A 20,688-nucleotide genomic window follows, 5' to 3' on the forward strand; every position below is an offset into this window, starting at 1 on the left:
AAAGAGAATTGATGGATATATAAATATAGTTTACTTACACCATCAATTTCCTTTAAATAGAAGAACTGTATTGATAGATTTTTCATACATATATGAAATATATATATGTGATATATATATATATATTCTTAGGAGAATTCCCCCTTTGTAAGGGCTATCAGTTTTTGTTTCTGCTTATTAAGGATGTACTTCATACTCATTTTACTTGACACTACAGGAAATTGCGCGTGACTCAGGCTACATAATTCTGAGCTTATTTCTGAGATGCTTTGTCTATTATTTCAAATTGTCACAAGGTCCATTGACTTTTTACATGCATCAGGTAAAATAAGAAATATGTATATACATACCAATTTAAATGCCATAATAAATTCCCATATGCAGGATCATCCATGACCACCTCGTGTTCTAACATCCCTTTTTTCCCCCAGAACATATGCTACTTACACATGATACTGCAACTATTATAGCATCGGAGTTTTAGTCCAATAAACAGTTATAGCATATTTAACACTTTGAATTCCTCAATCACCTCGGTACAATTCCAACAATTATACTAATTTATTGAAAAATTAATTTCTTTTAGGTGTAGTTTTACTGGATTTTCTTTAGAAATCAAGAAATGCAAGCTCGTTTATTTTTAAAAATCTGTCAGGGGATCCCTGGGTGGCTCAGTGGTTTAGCGCCGCCTTCAGTCCAGGGCCTGATCCTGGAGACCGGGGATCGAGTCCCACATCAGGCTTCCTGCATGGAGCCTGCTTCTCCCTCTGCCTGTGTCTCTGCCTCTCTCTTTCTCTCTCTCCCTCATGAATAAATAAATAAAATCTTAAAAAATAAACAACCTCTCAGCTCAAAACTCTTAATGCTAAGATTAGTGTTAAATAATGATATTACTGAATATTACATATAGACCACTCAAGAAGCAAATTTAAGCCAACTTATAACTTGGCTCAGAAAGTTATCTGTTAGAAGTGTACTGGTTAGAAGGGATAAGAGTAGATCTTCCTTATTTAAAGGCAACCATTTACTGACTTTTTTGTTACGTATCTGGTATACATAGAGAACCTTAGCTTTATAATGTGATTAAATCTTCACAATATTTCCATGAAATAGGCATTAGTATTAGTATAAGGTATTAGTGTTTGCAAATAAGGAAATGGAGATTGTGAGCAGTATCTTGCCTATAATCACATAGATAATGAGCCATATTTTTTTTTCCTCGTTACATGCCTCCCAGGTTGCTCTTGTTTTCAAAAGACCAGATCTATCTCTAAAGTTCCTCTTGAGATCATTCTGGCGGCAAAGTTTTCCCAGCATATCGCTTTATCTAGGTAGCTGTTGACTTCTGTACATAACCAGAACAGGGGAGCGGGTGTGCTCCATGCACAGTTTCCTCACATATATAATTGTAATGCTTGTATCATGATTTAAAAGTCTGATAAACTTATTAGTGCTAAATTACTAGAAACTTGAGGATTAAATCTTTAAAAGTATTTGTGTTTCAAAAGAAGATCACCAAAAAGCAATTGCTGAATCCAAAGGAAGCAGTTACTAGTGATAGAATTTTGGGCAGCTGTGAGGTGTATTATTAGCTCAGTGGATCTCAGTTTGGGTAGCATATTGGAGTCACCTGTGGAGCTTAAAAAAAAAAAAAATCCTTACTCAGCAATCCCCAAAGGTCTGATTCAATTGCTTTGTGCCGTGAATACTGGGTATCAGTGTGTTTTATAAAAGCTGCGAATATAATGATAATGATCAACCAGGGTAGAAGGCCAATAGTTTGGATAAGGAAATCATAAAATACCTGCATATCTAAAAAAGTGGATCTAGCCTTGGTTTTCCTCAGATGGTGTGTCAATGTGTGGCACTGAACTTGCTCTTTGAATGAGACACAAATTTCTCACCAATATGCCAGTAGGTGCACTTCAAGATTTTTAAAAAACCTTTTCTGTGATACTGCTGGAAGACAACATGGGAATAAATGTTTGTAACTCTGAGGTGTGAAATGCCCAGGTTAGACATAAATTCCAGAAGCAAAAACAAAAACAATGGATAAATTGGGCTACAATAGGATCAATTATTTAGGCATAGCCCAAATCACCACAGAATCAAAAGAAAACTCCCAAATTGAATAAAGCTGTTTACTGCATTTTGCCAAATATGTCATTTTGTTAAAATATAAAGGTCTTGAAAGGGCTGAGAGAGCTGAGAGCAGCAATACCCTGATATCAATGAGCACACCTAGCAATCAAATCTTGGTTTCTAAATACCATCCTCCACTGAAAGGAACTTGGCTCGAAAGAGAAATGGTTGAGTCCATAGCCAGAACAGCAAAGAACAAGACAAGCCTGGGACATTGTTGTGTCAGAAAGTAAAGAAATGCTGAAAAAATAACGATGACACATCAAAAGGACACAGGAACACAGGAATCAGGTTCAAGAGAATTCCACTGCCTAAATCTGGGACAATTTCAGTACCCCCAAAATATAATAACTTATTATAATCCATCTAATAAATAGGAATCCATGAACTCTTGCTGATATAAATTTTAAAAATGAAAGTCAAACGAGGAACAGCATATTTACATAGTCTTGAAGCATCTCCCCACAGAATACATATTAATTAAAATAGGGAACATGTAACTTTATAAACAGGGCAGGCAGACATTAGTTGACTTGGGTGATCAAAGTTAACATCAATCAGTAAGGAGATGAATCAAAGTCACATTCCATCGGATAGGATATGGTGAGAACACAGCATCTCTTCTGTGGTACTCCTGCCACAGACACGTAACATGAATCTAATCATGAGGCGACAAAATGAAGGAGACTATTTTTTTAAAAAATTGATCTATAATCTTCATAACTGTTGATATCCTGAAAATCAGGGAAAGACTGAGGAATTATTCTGAACTGAAGGACACTAAAGATATATATAGCACAATTAAATGTAAACTTGATTTCAAACTAGATCCCTTTTCTATAAAGGACATCATTGGAAAAATTGGAAAAACCTGAATGCAGGCCAAAGCTTCAATGGTAGTAAAATGTCACTTTTGATCTCCCAATTTGGGCATTTGTTGATAAATAGGGATATGCCTTTGAACTAAATACTTGGAGATTATGGAACATCAAGTCAGTAACTTACTCTCCAATGGCTCAGAAAAAAAACTCCATATTGTATTTGCAATTTTTCTGTAAGTTTGAAATTGTTTCAAAAAATTTCAGTGCATTGGAATTTATTAGGAAAGCTCAATGAGGTAGAGACGTGCATTTACATATTTTCCCCCAAGGAAAGCAAGAAAATAACAACCCTCTAGATACTAGATATGCTAAACTATATAAGAATTTGCTAGGTAAGTATAAAAAAATCTAACCTCAAGTTTCCCATCACTGGTCTTACTTTGCTTCTAACATTTAGGACTTCTGGAAGTATAGGGAGCTCTCATAAGCAGTATGACTGTTTTATTTCCTTCTCAAAATTCAATGGAAGAAGGAAAGCATCTTTCTGAAGGATGGAAGAGAAAGATATGTAAATAAGCAGAGTCCAAATTTTCTGTGGCAGCTTTCTAACAAATTTGAACCCCAAACTGCAGTTAAAAAAATGTTTTTAAGTACAGACATTTATGAAGTTTCGACAAATATTTCACTTTTTTTTCAGAAGTACACTTTTTTTTTTTAATGCTACCTCTTCTCAGAGATAATAAAAGCATAGTGTTCATTGTATTAGACCTTAAAGAGACCTCTGGAGCTCATCTAACCCAAATACCTCCTGCTGGATTATAGCCCTATCCCCTTTGTTCTGCCCTGGTGGGTACAGAGAACAGATGGAAGTCATCCTCTGATCCTGTGAGCTCCAGGGTCTGCAGATTGAGAGCCTGACCCCTGTGAGGGTGCAGCCATGCCATTCCTGACTCCCTGTGGATCCCCTCCAGCCCGTGTGGATGTCGATATTTTGTGGTTCACAGGCTCCACGGGCAGAAAGTTCTTCAGGACAGCAATGCTTACCTCCCAGCTGGTGGTGTTAATCCTCCTGAATTGTGTCGTTTGTGGACCAAGCTAAATGCAAAAGGGCAGAGACTGCCTTTCATTTTACTCTGAGGATATCTAGGGGACACACAATGGTCATAGTTCACTGCTTCCCAGAGTGTAATCATCTTTCAAACAGAATGGCTTCTTAAAGTCTCTTCCAGACTTCACCTACCCTGAAGAAAGAACATACATTCAGTCTCATGCTCCTCCTTCCTCACCCCACCCTCCTGTAAGATGTATTAACCAGCCATCAAGTGGATTGACTGAATTATGCTTTCATTTTTTGCTGCTACCTGTTAGAAGAGGACACAATATGGAGAGCACCACAGAAGAGGAAAGCAAAAGACAGAGATGTTACTGAAAATTGAGAAATTAACGGGGAACTCTGTCCCAGGGAAATTTGAATTTAAATGTTTTATATCTGAAAGAAACCCCAGGAAATCAATGAATCTTCACAAAATCTGAGTGGGAAAAGACTGTGTAGTCATTTGTTTCAGCTGAACCCTGCTCACTATGGATATTCACAGAAGTTCTTGATCTATAATCCATACTTTTCATTTACAAAAGCTGTTGTCCTTTTTTTCCTTAAATCCAGAGGAAGTAAATTTGTGTAGTATGATCCAGTCTCTGTACTTTAAGTCCTTGTGCTCTACCTGGATAAGGATGTATAAACTCTATATTTCTGAAGCCATCCAACCTCCTTATGAGTTAGGAGCTATTATTTCCTTCATTTCTCAGATGAGAAAACTTAGAGAGTTGAGTCACTTAGTCAGGGCCACACAGCTTACTAGTGGCAGAGGCTAGATTTGAAGCCAGAACTAATTCTGACCAATTATTTCAGTGACCTCATTTTTGAAAAATCATCACTTTTTTATGTGTACAAAGGAATATATGTAACATATAATATTCTGGTTATCTATTCAAAATAGACCACCTTAAACCATGTGACTTAAAACAGCAATTAATTACTATCTCACAGTTCTAAGGATTGATTCAGCTCAGTGGGGTACATCCCACTTGGGTTTCTCAAGTCTTTACAGTTGGGTGGTGTCTGGGGCTAGAGTCATCTGAAAGCTCAGCTGTGCCGGACACTCATGATGGCTTCTCCACTCTTATATCTGGATGCCTCCACTAGGATAGCTGGCCAGACATCTCCCTATCTCCATGCAATCTGTCCATGTGGCTAGCTTGGGTTTCTTCACAGCATGGTGGGCTTGAGGTAGGTAGACTTCCTACATGGTGGCTTACTTCTCCAGAGTGTGTGTTCTAGGAGGCCATGAAGGCAGACCCAAGGCTTTTTATGACTTAAGCTTTTAAGTTGCACAGTGTCACTTCTGCTGCATCTTCTTGATTATGCTGCCAGCTTTAATGTGGGAGGAGACTCCACAAGAGCATAAATATTGGGAAGAGTGGTGCATTGGAGGACCATATTTGCAGACTGGTTGCCAAATATAAGTTGTAATGTGTAATCAAAACAACAGCAGCCATCAGTGTTTCCACCTGACTTACCCCCTTGTGCTCTAGGAGTGGTAAATACTATCCTGAATTGTATGTTTTTATACTCTCATGTGGTTGAAAAACTGTGTGTGTATACAGGCTATTTAGTTTTGCTCATTTTAAAATTCTGTTTGAATCATGTCATATAGGATGTAGTCTTCCATTATTTATATTTTTACTCTCAAAACTATTTTTAAGATTCACTTATTCTGTTGCATATAGATTTACCTACTCATTTTCACTGTTACAGAATATTCTGTTGTGAGAAAGTACCAAAATTTACCCATTCTTCTATTAGTGGATATTTGGGGTGTCCCTGTTTTTTGCAACTATACACACCACAGATGTGAACATTCTTATTTATTTCCTGAGGTTCATATATTAGAATTTTTTCAGATATATCCCCCAAGAGGGGATCCCTGTGGGTCACAGGGAAAATAGACTTTTAATTGGTCTCCCTGACTCCAGGCTCATGCCTCTCTAGTCTATTCTCTACACACTTAGTGGAGTGATCTTTCTAGAATACAAATATGGTGTTATTCCCTTACCTCAGGGCCTTTAGTGGTTCCCCACTGACTATACTAGTTGTCTTCAAACTTCTGTGTAGATTAGAAAAACCTGAGGGGTTGGTCAAAAACATTAGTGTCTTGATCCTGCCACTGGAGATTCTGATGCCATCAGTAAAGGCAGACATATATGTTTTAATAAGTTTCCCAAATAATTCTGTTGCATATCAAAATTTGAGAATCACTAGATACATGATTAAGTCTCAACTCCTTAGTATCACGGAAAATCCTCTCCACGATTTCCATGGAAATTCTTCCTATGACTCCAGCTTTATCTTTTGGCCCACCTTGTCAAATACCCTCAAAGCAAGTAAGGCCAAAGGGCTTGAGATTTTTGGAAATGCCCCCATCCCCATCCCATCCATTTCTTTTCTTTTTTTTTTTTAAGATTTTTATTTATTTATTCATGAGAGACAGAGACAGAGAGAGAGAGAGAGAGAGAGAAAGAAAGAAAGAAAGAAAGAAAGAAAGAAAGAAAGACAGAGACAGAGGCAGAGGGAGAAGCAGGCTCCAGGCAGGGAGCCCGACGTGGGACTCGATCCCGGGACTCCAGGATCACGCTCTGGGCCAAAGGTAGGCACTAAACCACTGAGCCACCCTGGGATCCCCCTGTCCATTTCTTAATGTTGCACCTGTAGTTCTTTATGCTGATTCCTTTTTTTATTGCCAGACTCTTTATACTAAGGGGAAAGAATTTGGAAGTCAAGGAGTCTTTTCCATTGCCAAGTTATCTTCGAACATCTTGCATAGTACCTAGGTGCTTGAGGAATATTTGTCAAATTCATTGATTTCCCCAAGGTCACAAAACCAGTTAATGGTGAATCTGGGACAAGAACTTGGATTTCTTCATTTCTAGCCCAATGATCTTTCTATACCATGCAGCGGGTCTAATGACTAAACAGCACATTATCGTAGTGTTCTTAGTGTCTGGACTGAAAGGAGAAGGTTGACCTTCATTCCCCACTTAAGAAAAGAACTCACATTCACTCCTGAAGGATTATGGTGAAGAGAGTGTAGAAATAAATGTAAATCCTCAGGCCTCCATTTCATCTCCAAAGGACTAAATTATTTTTCTCCAAAACATAGAAAATTTTGCTTCTATTTGCTTTGGTGAATACCTTAACTTTGAAAATCTTCCATTATTTTTAAGGTTGCCTTTGGAAAATTATATCGACCTATTTAACCACTCATCTTGTTCTTATTTGTTATGACTTTATTGGCCTTCACCTGCCTTATATATAATTGCATTATTTATACTCATTTCCATTGTTTTAATAAAAACCCAGGTGGACAATGTGGAATCTGTATAAAACTAGCCATATTTTATCACGCAATTTTGAGAGAGATATTTTGAAGATCCCCCATGGAGCAGAATGTGAATGGGTTGTTATCGTCGTGTTTTGATTTGGCTTCTAGCTTTAGAATTCTCTCCAAACGCTTTCTCAATCAGACTTTGCAGCACTACAATGTAGTGTTTTCATGCTTCTAAATTCCTGCTCTTTGTAGAAAAGCCATGCTGTATGCAACTTCAAAGAAAATATAAACAACAAAAAGATTTATCTGGAAAATCAATTAAGGTGATTATCGGTTAAATGAGGTTAATGCCATGTTGAAAGAAGCCAAGATATTTCCCTTTAGTGACAGATCCTATTTTGCTAATATAAATTCTTTGCCCTGACCGTGAGCCACGGCAGACAATTTGAGACCAGAATAATTAATTAAAAGATACATTTCATGAAACAGATGACATTGACAGAGTAAAAAATAAGCAAAGCAGAATTCACAATCTAAAGATAAAGCACTAAAAAACGTTCAGCCCTTTCAAGTGCTAGAGGTATTTTCTTCTGAGGCACAAAAATGCAGAGAGCAATTCAACCCTTTAGAGGTCTGTTTTTCATCAGCTTTGATCTGAAAATTGAGACAAGTGTTTGGAGTACTGTCGCTGATAAGGAGGAAAGTGAAGGCTGGAAGCATACTCGAACAGAATGTGGTTACTCACACCCTGAACGATTAAACACTCACTGCATTTTTTTAAAAGGCAAATTCTACAAGTCACACAGTTTCAGAAATCATTACAGAGAAAAAGAACAGCACACACAGTACTTTCATAAGAGCAAAAGCTGTCATGACCACAGAATACCAAAGCATAAGCTGTGCACATATTCCCAGTTTCATCTTTAGTTTTTCTTATTTGTTTCTAGACACTGTTTTCTCTGCCACCGACAGTGTTTACAGTCTCTGGCTGTCACATAATGAAACAGAAGCGGAAAGCCTTTATTATGGTTTTAGTGCTTGAGAAAGATACCAGCATAGCTGGGTATCAGACTTCCTTTTGTTTTATTTTGTTTTGTTTTTATTCTCTCTCCTGGGGGAAGACTATTATTTCCTTGATCTGAGAGTCCTAGGGACTCCTTGGTCAGCAGGTCGTTGGCAATTGAAAGGTCAAATTTACAGACCAGTTGTGTGGTTGAGATGCAATCCAGTTTCTCCCTAGAAGTGGGAGAGACATTCCATGAACCAACCCCTCACTGCAATCCTAAGTCTTTGGGTCCAGGCAAGAGGCAGGCCAATAAAGAGTGAAATTCCCCAAGTTGGCCTACGTTCAGCCTGTGGGAAATCTGACCATTTTCCCCAGAGCCTCTTTCAATTTTAGGGAGGTAAGTCTTCACACTCCACAGCTGAAAAATGGAAGCCTCTCACTTAACCCCTGGGCTTTAGTTTTTTCTTTGGCATTAGCCAGAATGTGTGAAATCTCTTTAGAGTTTACCTTTTTAGCACCCATGCTAAATAAGCATGGGAGACGAAGAAGTATACTTAATGGAATCACTGAAACATGACTCAGCACCCCCCTATGTGGCAGATGCCACGTGGCAGTGGAGACACGAAGAGCAGTGAGACAGATCTGCAAACACCTGATTACAGTATAAGGGCAAAATGTGGTTAAGTGCTAGAGTAGGGCCTATGCAGGTTGCTGTAGGGGCTGAGAGGGGATGAACTCATTCTGCTGGATTTTGAGGAAAAAAAGGAGCCTGGGACCATGTGACAGGGGAACGGATGTATTTATCAGCTGAACTAGAGTTCTCCAAGTAGAGAAGGCAGAGAAAACCATTACAGGGGCGCCTGGGTGGCTCAGGAGGTTCAGAGCATCTGGTTAAGTGTCTGCCTTAGCGTGTGCCCTTGGCTCAGGTCTTGATCTTGAGGTCCTGGGATCGAGTCCTGCATGGGCTTCCTGCTCAGTGGGGAGTCTGCTTCTACCTCTCTCTCTGCCCTGCTCCCAGCTCATGCTCTCTCTCTTTCTCTCTCTCTCTCTTTCTAATAAATAAATAAAATCTAAAAAAAAAAGAAGAAAGAAAGAAAAGAGAAAGCAAGCAAGCCATTACAGGAAGAGAAACCTACAAAAGTCATGGTCAGTTGAGTGTTTGAAAAGGTGTATGGAAAACAGTTTGTAAAGTTTCCTATCAAGTGACCTCTTCTGATCAGACTTTGGAAGAAAAAAATTAATCCCACCTGTAACACTGGCAGAGAGGCGAGCAGATGAGATGAATATCAGAGCTGCTTTTCAAAAGAGGTAGAGATGGCTCAGAGGCAGCGGGCAGCAAGACAGGGAAGGAGGAACAGAGGAGAGAGGAAAGCCAGCTGCGGGCCAGGGCCCTTTCCTCCCTGCTGTTCCCACACTGATCTAGTGGATTCTTATTCAGTTTTGCACACATTACCCCAGCAATCTGGTCTTTGGGACAGCACTGATCCCTTGAGTGTCTGGATTCAAAGATGTTTCCAGACTTTACAAAGTCCCAGGGAAAGTGTTGTCTAAGTCCCAGGAGGGAGAGATAGGCAAGGGGTCTTCTCAGAAAAACAAAAAAAGAAAGGGACAAACACTGCCTCCATAGAACTGGGGATCTTGGGACACCTGGGTGGCTCAACAGTTTAGCACCTGCCTTAGGCCCGGGGTGTGATCATGGAGTCCCAGGATCGAGTCCCACATCGGGCTCCCTGCATGGAGCCTGCTTCTCCCTCTGCCTTCGTCTCTGCCTCTCTCTCTGTACCTCTCATGAATAAATAAATAAAATATTAAAAAAAAAAAAAAAGAACTGGGAATCTGAAGCGGGTCAGCTCTTTGGGAGAACTGAGCCTTGACAGCAGTAAAATTGAAAAGAAAAGCAGAAGCCTGTTACCTGAGACTAGTATTAAGGACACAGAATTTCCAGTCCAGTGAGGGTCCTCAACAAGATTGGGACAGATGGAAATCTAAATGGAGAAAAGATTTCTCGGAGAAGCCTTCCCTTATCCCATAATGGGTCAAGAGTCTTTATTATATTCTCTCCAGCAATTGCTCCTCATATACCTTAGCACTTACCCCAGTGTAGGTGATTCAGTTTCATTTTTATGATTATTTCCTTAATGTATTTCTTTGGTCCTGTTAGACTATAAGCTCAATGAGAGAAAACTCTTTTTGCTCATCACCATGCCCTCAAGTGCCTGGCACAGAGCTGGGCAAGTTGTAGGTGCTCAATAAATATTTGATGAGTACATGCCAAGTTGGCTTCCATCTTTTGGGAGATTGATCCATGGTTACATACGTGACCATGACTGCACAACAAATATCAGGTGTTTGACCTATGACACCACTCATTTAAATATTGCCTATGGCTGCTTTTTTGGCTACAATGGCAGAGTTGAGTAGTTGGGCAGAACTTACAACCCATAAAACCTCAGATATTTTGCTACCTGTCTCTTTCCAGAAAAAGCTTGCCAACTGCTGTTCCAGATCTCTCTTAGAATTTTCAGGAACTATAGTGGGTATAAGATCAAGTCAAATGATACAACAATGACACAATCAGCCAAATCCAGAATGTGGCACATTCTAGCCCAGTTTCTTCAACAAATCAATTGCATTAAAAAGAAGGGAAGGATTTTATAGTCATGAGACTTAACAAACACAAATGCTCACAAGGTTACAAGGAGGAAAACAGATGGGTAAATGTGCCACGTATTTAACAAGAGGGAATGAGTAGTCGGACCTAAATGCATTCAAGTGCAGATTTAAAAAATATATATATAATGGCTCCAACTACACACGTTGACTGAGTGAATTTGGTCAAACATGACCTGTGAGTGCCTATGTGGCAGATGAATGCCCCTTTGTGCAGTTGATTGTTATTATTATTCTTTTGTTTCTTGAGATTCTTCAGATCAAATATCCGTAATTTCATTGTATTAGTTATCAACAGGGCTAATTATCACCCCTAATCCCTGTGGAATGTTATCCTCTTGGATTTCTTTTGACTTGCAATATCAATGTTTTTCCCCCGGGAATGAATACCAGTAGGTGTTTTCCCAAGATGAATCACATGTCATGATCATCTACCCACACATTTGGAACCTTGTTAGTTCCATATGTGCTGTGTTTCTATCCTTCCTTCTGTTGAAAACACCTCATTTAGTACCATCTGCAAAGTTTAATAAATTCTTTATTTGTCCCTTCGTAGAACGACCAAGAATATCAAATGAAACCTTTTAAACAGAAATCAGAAGTTGCACAGCTCAGCCTTTGACTAGGTATGTGATCTTAGTCAAGCTGTTAAATCTGGAGGGACCTTTCCATTTTGGTACTTTCCTCCATTCTTTCACTCTCTCCACTTGTTTATTACCTGGAGTACAAGTACTTATGAGGCCTTCCTGCTTTTTATAAGTGTCAGAAACATTGAATAGCCAAGTTGATATACCTTCCTTTTAAAAAATGTTTATTTGTTCTAACTAAATGTTTCGTGAAGGAATTGCATGAAGGAGTTCTCACATGAATTTGTTTCTTTGGTTCTGCTGTGTCATTTAGCCACATTGTGATAAAAAATGTGTGCTTGTACAATGCAAACAGTATAACTGATAAAATATGTGAAGTGCCCTCAATTTCTTATAAAGGAAAAGAAAAACATGGGATATGTACATTATGTGAAATTATATAAGATAAATGAAAATTTATCACATAAGCAGTAGAATGTGTATAGAATTTCAAATGACACATCTATAAAAAGACACCTAAATACCCCCTTTGCAAGTTGAGGGACAAAGAACTTAATAGAAAAATGGGAAAAGATACAAACAGCAATTCCCCTAAAAGGTATAAAAATCATCCATGGTATATGAAAATATGTTCCATAATATATTTTTTATAATTAGAGAAATGCAAATTAAGACAACATTGAGATGCAAGTTGTAACCAATGTGGTTGGTGGTGTTAAAAAGTATGACAACATATTCTGTTGGCCATGCTGTGCGGTGATAGGCACTCTCATATACTGCTGGGAGAATGTAAACTAGCATAACCATTGGGAGGATAATTTGGCAATATCTAACAAAATTACATCCCACTTATAGGAATTTACCCTGATGATATATCTAACAATATGAAGAAGTACATGCATACAGTTATTCATTTCAGCATTCTTTATAACTGTAATATATTTGAAACAATCTAAGTGCTCATGAATCAAAAGTGGTTGAATAAGTACGGTATATCCACACAGTAAAGGACCATGAGGCTATTAAAAAAAAAAAAAGTGAGGAAGATCTATATTAAGTCATTTGGATGAATTTCCAGGATATACTTTTAAGTGAAACATCCAAGTGCAAGAGATTATCATAATATATATAATACAACATGGGAAAATACATGTGTATGTTTTCATACAAACAGAAAGACAGGAAGGATAAACCAGAACTAAGAAGATTGGTCTCTAAAGGACATGAGAGGGGAATGGATGAACAGAATGCCAACAGGTATAGGGCTGAAAGAAGGGACACCTCTCTGAGTACACCTTTTATATATATATATATATATTTATATACTATATATAGAAATATTTATAGAAAGATATATTTATATATATTTATGCATTATATTATTTTTATAATTCTAATAATATAATTTATGTATTTATAAATTTATATATAATTATAAATTATATATAAAACTCTATATAAGTTTAATATTATATATATCATATATTATATAATTATTTATAGAAAAAAATATATTTCTGACTCTGGGAATCATGATAATTCCATGAGTAAGGTTAGCCATCCTCAATAAATAGATAAATCAGGAAGCAGAGAAAACTCAAAATACACACTTAACAAATTTGGAAAACAGTCATTGAACTATATATTGTAAGGCTAAAGAAAAAAATCCCAGTGGTTATTAGTTACTAAATTTGTTTTTCACTGGGGTATGGGTTAGCAATTCAATACCTATGTGTATCCTAGAATTGAGCAGATAAATAAATATACCATGGGTGATCAAAGACTGGTTTTTCCCTGCTGGGGAAAGGAATGAGGTAGGATGGAATGAACCATGGTGGGGTTTTAGAATCAGAGGTATCAGTATGAACTCATGGTCTTTAATATATTTAGAGAGATAGAGAAAAAGATAGAGGTGAGTGTATATATGTATCTACATATATACACATATACAAATTTCTTATGCCTTTTCTCTATAACAGCCCAGGAGCAGTGACACCTCAATGAACCCAACTGGCACTTGATTCTTCAATAAAAAGAGCCAGGGCTCCAGCGTTGAGGCAAGAAAAATAGAGTATCTGAAGTATCTTGTGATGCCAGAAAGTAAGAAATGCTCAAAAACAGATGGGGACATGGGAAAAGGACACAAGATTTCCTTTGAGGGAACTTCCATGGTCAAAGCTGGGAAAAGCCATAAAGTATATAATGAGATTAATAGATTATAACCTGTAGAATAAAATAGAATTCCATGAGTCCATGCTGAGAGTAGCAAATAATTAATATTTTTATGGGAGCCCTTCTTTTCCACAGTATCTTCATCTATAAAGACAGGAGTCAGTAGTATTTATCTTGCGATATCGTTGTAAGGATTCATTGAGACAGTGGATTCAAAACACCAGTTCAAAACACGTGGAAAAGTGTCTGTAAATGTTAACTTCTTTTCCCACCCCACCCCCCTTTTTTAAAACGCAATCCTTTCCCAAAAAGATCAGAGTTCATAGTCTTTGAAGTTAACTAACTGGTAGGGTTTTGATTTAGTTTTAGAAACATCATCTTAGTCATCTTAGTCTTTTTTTTTTTTTTTAGAAGCCTCCTTCAAAATGGTACCTTCTACCTCTTGTCCTGGGGGTGATGGTTAACCTAGACTAGTCACTAGAAATCCATCATCACTTCCCTATGTATTCTGCTTCTTGCTTCACCTTCCCTCCAGGTAGAAATGATGCTCAGCCTCAAATGGTCGGAATCTGTGATTTTGTGCACATCCGAGACAGCTGGCCGTTGAGGGAGCACTGCAGGCTTAGAAGAAGTGACTTGTCTCCTCCTTGGAGGACAGGGCTCTAGGTGGAGCAGCTGTCATTTGCATAAAGAGCTGCTCTCCTAAGGAGGAAGTTCACCTTGGCCCTTCAGCATTTTTCTTTTTCTTTTTTCTTTTATTTTTTTTTTTGGCTTAATATTTGGGTGGCCCCCTTTTAGGGTTGTTAAAGGGTTTGATGGACCTCTATGTGTATTGTCTTCTCTTTCAGAGAGTTAGTATGATCCTTGAAGGCAGAGAATATTTCTACTTTTTTTTGCTAATCCTTTATCATCTAATGTAATAATCTGCACACTGGACTTGATGCTATCAATCCAGCTTTGAGTGCAAACTAATCTTAGCAAACAGATATAAATCCAATTCTTCTGTAGGAAACAGATATAAATCCAATTCTTTTTCTGTTAGAAAGAGATAATACTATCTGTTTTTTACATATTATATAGAGATGTGCAGTCACTTCAGTTTTTAAGTTAGAAAAACATACTACGATGTATGTATAACTGCTTTGGATTCCTGGGCATAAAGACAGATAATTCACTGAATATACTATTACTTCATTTATTCAATAAATATTTACCAAGCATTCATGAGAGCCCTGGCACTGTGTTAAGCAGGATAAGAATGAGACTCAGAGGCCAATAAATGATAGTATCTGCCCTCACTGGGTTTGCAGTCAAATAGAACATGACAGATGTGTACATATGTGCAGCAAAGTGTCATGCCACATGTGCCATGATAACCATCTGCACAAGATACACTACGACACAAGGAAGTTTCAGTAATTCCACCAAAACTATTGAGAAAGGCTTCCCCAAGAAACTATCAGTTTAAGCCAAGTGGGAAACATCATCGAGCAGCAGCATGAAGAACAAATAGAGACTTGACTGCAGGGAGACCACTTAGGGGACAAGTGCAAGAGCCCAGGCTGGAGACCACGAGATCTGGAGCAGCAGAACGGAGAGTAGCTGGCACTATGCAGGGCTCATGGGAAGGGCTGAGTAAATATTTATGGAATATGTGCAAGAGAGAACATCTTTATTAAGATGATAAATGTTAAAGTAGATGTAATAGGAATTAATCATTCATTCACCTAACGAGTATTTATTGTGCATCTACTATATGTCAAGCACTGTTCTGGGTAATGAGGACTTAGAGTTAATACAACAGATTCTGCTGTCAAGAAATTTATATTCTGATGGGGAAGAGAGAATAAACAGAGAGGTAAGCATGTATACGTCAGGTGTGTGTAAGTGCGATGAAGAGAAATGAAGCAGGATAGGAGAACCAGAGAGTAGGAGGCCAGTGGCTTGCCGCTCTTATGTCAGGTGGTCAGGGAGGGCCTCTCGATAGACTTTTCTATCAGCAGACAGCTGACTGAAAGAAGGTGGGGAGCATGTGGGTATCTGAGAGGAGAAAGATCCAGGGAGAAATAGGAAGGCTAGTATGTGCGGCACAGAGGGAGTGCAGGAGTCAGCAGAGGGAGACAGAGAGGAACATTATGGTGGGATGACCTTGGGCAGATTGCGGTGGGATATCTTTTTAAGAGTGCAGGTATCCTAAAGGTTCTGTAAGCAGGTATCGAAGGAGAGTTCTGGGGCTTCCACTGACAGCTCCATTTTATGGTGGGGGTATCTCTGGAAGCACACAGGGCTAGAGAGCTCCAGGCCATTGACGAAGGGAAAACCAAAGAGTGACTCCAGTAAGTGCCCTTGATAAATAGACAAAACTATAACATACATTTATACATACATGCACGTGTGTGCATGAGTGCACGTGCACACATACACACACAGGAATATTATTCAGCCACAAAAACAGAAATCCTGCCATTCGCAACAACATGGATGGACCTTAAGGGCATTATGCTAGGTAAAGTAAGGCAGACAGAGAAAAGCAAATACCTTATGATTTCATTTATAATATAGAATCCAAAAAAAGCTGAGCTCATAGATATAGAGAACAGACTGGGGGGTTGCCAGAGGTGGTGGATGAGGGGTGGGTGAAATGAGTAAAGATGTTCAAAAGGTCCAAGCTTTCAGTTATAAATAAGCTTTGGGGATGTAATATATAGGATGGTGACCATAGTTAATATTGTGTTGTATATTTGAAAGTTGCTGAGGGAATAGTTCTCGAAAGTTCTTATTATGAGAAAAAAAAATTTGTAACCGTGTAGAGTGATGGATGTTAATTAAGCTTATTGTGGTGATCATTTTGATACTTGTATCAAATCATTTTGTTGTGTACCGAAAAACTAATACAATAGGTCAGTTATTTCTCAACTTAAAAGAAAAGGTGACTCCAGGCTTCCTTGTTTGGTTCCTGGTGCCATTCAACCAAATCTAGAATACAGGGAAAGCAAACTAGGGGAGCTGCAAATGATTTCAATTTGGGTATGTTGAGTTTAAGGTGTCTAGGGGACGGCCAAGAGGAGATGTTTAGCAAGTGGTTTAAGTAAACAACTCTAGCTCAGAGAGACTATGGAGCTGGAAAAGAGAGTCATGTGCTTATTTATGACGGTAATATCATGGGAGTTAATGCGGTCATCAGGGAGATGGGAAGTGGGGAGGCAACTGAGGTCAGTATTTGAGGATTAGCAACATTTTAAGAAATGACATAAGTAAATGAGCCTGCAAACAGGACTGAGAAGGAAGGCTGAGAAACAGGAAGAGAAATGATAGAAGTGTGGTATCAAAGAAGTCAATGGAGAAGAGATTTCTCAAGAAGACAGGAATAATCAGCACTGTCCGGTGTGGAAATGCCAGATGGGAGGGGAGAGCATAATGACATTGAGCATGGGTTATTTCTTCCAGAAGTTCTGGTGTGAAAGGAAAAGTGAGGGAGGTGCTAGCTAGGAGGGAATCAAGATAACTCAAGGCAGCATAGTCATCCTCGTGTTTGTTTTTTGTTTTAAAGGTGCTTGAAACTTGAGGAGTTTGTAGCCTTTGGAAAAGAAGCCTTCTTTAAGAGGAAGCTGAAAATCTAGGAGAGAGAGGAAATAGCTAACTGAGCAAGCTCATTAGTGCCAAGAGAGAATGGGAACAGGAATGCTCCTCTTGGAAGAGTGGTTTACAAGTGAAAACGCCCACCCTTTTTATTAAATTATGATCTTGTCATTATTTTAAAATTTGATATTTCAAAAATCGTGGGTTCCTTGCATGACTTGATTTTTTTAATTAAAATTTTTAATTTAATTTAAATATATATATTTTTTCTTGATTATAAAGGTTTTCGGTGCCCCTTAAACTTTGCACCAGAAGCAAAGGCCCCACTTGCCTCGCCCTAGTCCCAGCCCTCTTTTACACAGACATACACCTTATCCACCAATGAAAATGTTGTTAGGATTAATCATCCAGAATAGAGATTAATCCTAGAGTAAGCACTAGGGACTAGAATTATAGGACTTTGGCAGAGACGGACACTGAGGCTTTGGCATGTGAGGCCTGGGTTCCAGGAAGGGAGAAATGCTCAGTGACTTCCATGGAAGGACACTACACAGAAGAGCACCCACAAGGCACCCCCTCCCCCCAACAAATGGGCCTGGCTTTGAATGTAAGTGTATATAATAGTCACTAAGTGTTCACTCAGTCATTCATCTATGATCTAACTCGTATCTTCAGTAAAGTCTTCTTTCTACCAATAATATACTACTGCCCAGAAGAAATATCCCAGACTCTTGATAATGAGCTTACATTATTACAAAATTATGAACCCATGTAGTACATTTCCTTATTTCGGTACATTTCCTTTCTTTCCACTTACCACAATTTATGTCCTTCCTCTTGTGATGACTTTTTATCCATCTATGTCTGTCTGATATATTCATGCAATAGATTTATGAGTTTCATGTCTTTACTCCTTTTCTAACAGTATAAAGTGCTACCCACACAGTTGATTGGCATAGTTTTTATTTCTTGTTGAAACCTAACTTAATTCTTTATTGCTACTGACTTACAATTTTCACTGGTGATAAAGAGAGAATGAGGGAATCCACTTGTAATGATCAGAGTTCACAGCATTATAAAAATAGCTAGTTGATGGCAAAATGCCCCACTAGCCAGTCATGTAAACTTAAGTAATTGTTTTGTCAGGTATCGGCAAAGGAGTAGATTTCTATTAATTTTCTCCTTACCAGCGGTATGATAGTAAACATTTAAAAACTAGCGCTCCAGAAAATAAAAAAAGCCCCAATCTTTTGTGTTTACCAATTTCTATGCTATAAATTTATGATTGATTTCAAGCTGCCAATCTGACACAGCAGAATATGAAATAGGAAGTGTTGTACACAATTATATGATATTTCCACCATGCAGATACAAGGAATGTGTAAGGGTATAGGTAGTTATAAAATAACTAGGAAGTGATGAGTTTTGAGCATTTGCTACTCTTTTTTACAACAAATCTTATTTAGTTCCAAGTTTATACAATTTCGTTTTTAATAGTGGCTTGCAAAATTCCTGAAAATTTAACAATCTGCACTAATGAGCTTGTGCTTTACAGCTCCAGGACACCACTGCCCCTTACTGACTTTAGTGAAAAGGAGTGGGTCATGAGGAGACAGACCTGAAGCATAAAATTCCTTATTTGAAGGACTAGCAGCAGCTCTGAGGGATGGTGGCTGCGTGTGTAGAAGAAATAATGATAGAGAAACTGGAAGACTCAGGAAAAGAAACTTTCAGTGCAAGGGGTACAGGAGTAAAATGTGTTATCATGGCTGTCTTGTCCTCTGAGAAATTCATGAAACTTTGACATATCTAGTTTTGTGCTATACCAGTAGGGCCATGCTATTGGATCTGCCTCATTCCATAACTTTGTTTAGAAACTGGAATGTTTTTCATCTCTAGGTTTATAAACGCCAAGGATCTCATTCTGAAGTTGGAAAATGAGGGTTTATCATAGAGATGGTGAGTCTTCTTAAAAATAATATAAGGGGTTATTATTATTATTTGTAGAGTAATGCTTCTAGGATCAAAGGTTCATTTTCTTTCTTTCTTTCTTTCTTTCTTTCTTTCTTTCTTTCTTTCTTTCTTTCTTCTTTCTTTCTTTCTTTCTTTCTTCTTTCTCAAAATAATATTAGGCATGCCTGAATAGGAAGAAAAGTTCCATCTCTTCAGTTTTATGTCAAAGACAGAACAACTTAGGAGACTCTCTTTGTTACTGTCTCTGCTATCGGGTCTTCCAGATGGGCCATATTCTGGATATGGGCACATGCAAATTCTATTTATTGGGAGGAGAGTCATTTGGGAGAGAGGTCAGTTGATTCTGTGTTGCTCCAGAGCTCTAGCTCACCACATCTGGAGGAAAGTAGGAAGTGCAGACTTGAAAATGTAGTATTGAACCTATGGCCACTTCTGTTTCTAGTGATGAAGCATAATACTGGAATGCAACTTTTTCATGAATGTAGTTACTATACATTATTGTGTTCTATTTATGTGCAACTCAGTGAATTTCCATTCTTTGAGTAAATTACACTTTGATGCCTTCTCTATTTTGGCTGTGAACTATGCCGGTCAAACAAGGCACTTTTGGTATAGGGCAGTGCTTTTCTAAAGATCTTCTTGATAGGAGACACTTGCTGAGCAGTTCCACTCTGCTGTTAAGTTCTAAGTAAGATTCTGTTTGATATAAGAGTTTTTTCATTGCTCAGAAGTCAAGTTTGAAAACCACCGGAAAGACAGAAAAGTGGCTCTACCTATGCCACATGACAAAAATAAGAAAGAATTAATCTGGAAGCATTGGAAAATCACTGTTGGAATTTAGAATATGATACAAGCCAGTTGGTTTAAAGCGTAAAGAGATGTGAATAAAGCCCTTAATATTAAATTGAAGATTGTTGTCCTGATACCGTTTGTACTCAAGGACTATTGATTTTTTTTTAAAAAATCAAGCTGTTTAAAAATGTTGTGCTAAGGATGAAACCATATTCAATGACAAATGGACTGCATAAACTGTCTTCGTGGGGGCCTTATCAAAGCTTTTCACATGGTGCTTGGATGGTTTGTTTTGATGGGGAGAATCTGAGTCAGGCACCCTTATCTGGCTTCATTATTATGGATATGAACATGGTTCCCGAGACTCTCACTAGTTCCACAAAAGGAGATTTAGAAAAAATGCAGCCTGATAAATTCTCCATTCAATGAGAGCTAGAAAATGTTTTATTCTACTGTACTGTAGCTTAAAGACATCTGACCTGAATTTCTGCAGAAAGTTGTTTTTTTATAGGGAGAATATTGAGGTTACAATGTTCGACTATTACTCTCATTTCTTCTCT

Source organism: Vulpes lagopus, chromosome 16 (genome assembly GCF_018345385.1).
Source record: "Vulpes lagopus strain Blue_001 chromosome 16, ASM1834538v1, whole genome shotgun sequence".
In the NCBI taxonomy this organism is placed as follows: Eukaryota; Metazoa; Chordata; class Mammalia; order Carnivora; family Canidae; genus Vulpes; species Vulpes lagopus.